Genomic DNA, 1,680 nt, shown 5'->3' with positions numbered 1-1,680 from the left:
GACCAGTTAGGAGCACTGCCAGGAGCAGAGCGTGGCACATGTGTTTCTTTTGGAGATATCTTCTCGAGTTTTCTTTGGACAAGGGAAGCTGACCTTGTACCGGCTTCAAGAAGCCCCCTTTCCTCTTGCTTTTTTTTGTTTGTTTGGCTGTGCTGGGTCTTCATTACTTTGTGCGGGCTTTCTCTATTAGCGGTGAGCTACTCTTCATCGCAGTGTATGGGCCTCTCTCGTTGTGCAGCGCGGACTCTAGGGCACACAGGCCGCAGCACACAGGCTCAGCAGTTGCGAGCCCCGGGCTCTAGAGCACAGGTCAGTAGTTGTGGCTCAGGGGCACAGTTGCTCCGTGGCATGTGGAATCTTCACAGACCAGGAACAGAATCTGTGTCCATCCACTGGGCCACCAGGGAAGTTCCCTTCTTGGCTTTTTGCACCCTTGCTCTTTCTGCATCTCTCCTCCAGGGTTCTGCTTCATCCTGCAGCGAGGGGAGCATCTCTTCGTGTTTAGATGTGGGCCGACTCTGTTAACTCTGGATCCTTAATGTACTTCAGAGCCAAGTACCCCTAAAGCTAAAACAACAGCAACCACCAACACTCTTGCTAATATCAAGTGGATATGTATTCTGCCAAGCCCTTCCCATCCTGAACACACACCACACAAAACCAGCGGTGAGGCTGAGAGAGTAAGGGTGAACAGAAGCTCGTTTTGTGCCATTAGCAATTCTCCAGGTCTATTTAGAATTCAGGAATTCTCAATTTAATTCTCAAAATTAAATTGAGAATTTAATTTTGGAAAAGGAAAGGAAAGTGAAGGTGCCTAGTCATGTCTGACCCTTTGTGACCTTGTGGACTGTAGCATACCAGGTTCTCTGTCCATGGGATTTTCCAGGAAAGGGCCCTGGAATGGGTTTACCTTTTCTTCTCCAGAGGATCTTCCCAGCCCAGGGATCGAACCTGGGTCTCCTACATTGCAGGCAGATGCTTTACCATCTGAGCCACCAGGGAAGCCAGCGTTATATCAGTCGCCCTAAAGCAGGATGCAGGGGCTTCCCAGGTGGTGCTAGTGGTAAAGAATCTGCCTGCCAATGCAAGAGATGCAATAGATGCGAGTTCGATCCCTGGGTGGGGAAGATCCCTTGGAGGAGGGCATGGCAACCCACTCCAGTATTCTTGCCTGGGAAATCCCATGGATAGAGGAGCCTGGCAGGCTACAGTCCACAGGACCACGAAGAGTTGGACAGAACTGAACATACACAAAGCAGGATGTCCCCTCTGTTTCTTTCCAAACGTGCACTTCCTTGGACAGCAAGTCCCTGCTTCTCACGTGAGGGACCCCTCCATCTCAGAGTCAAGCAAAGATGACTAACGTCCCAGAGCCTATGGGCGACTGCTCATACTTCCCACAGTTCCATCGACTTCAGGTTTTCTTATTGACTCATGCCATTCCCTGTACGCCATTCCTTGCAAACCTTCATTGAATTGCTGTTCAAATATTGTGCCAGACAGGGTGAGGGGGGTAGTGCAATCAAGGGAAATGTTTTATTCTTGCTCTTCTGAGACCCACGGTGCAAGGCAGAGGGGGGCCATTGGATAGGCATTTTCATAATCTACATTTCCTCCGAGTCACGGATTGTGTTTGTATGTCTAGTGAACTGAGAGCGCTCCAGAGGAGGGAAGGGGGAG

General features: G+C 50.2%; 1 non-coding gene across 1 annotated transcript; it reads right to left on the bottom strand.

Annotated features, from left to right (window-relative positions):
* Positions 1-930: 930 nt before the first annotated feature.
* Positions 931-1,002, bottom strand: TRNAC-GCA. The gene has a single exon. It is a non-coding gene; the product is annotated as a tRNA-Cys (tRNA).
* Positions 1,003-1,680: the final 678 nt, after the last annotated feature.

Source organism: Bubalus bubalis, chromosome 13, assembly GCF_019923935.1.
Source record: "Bubalus bubalis isolate 160015118507 breed Murrah chromosome 13, NDDB_SH_1, whole genome shotgun sequence".
Lineage (NCBI taxonomy): Eukaryota > Metazoa > Chordata > Mammalia > Artiodactyla > Bovidae > Bubalus > Bubalus bubalis.
This window is presented reverse-complemented; position numbering and strand designations above follow the sequence as displayed.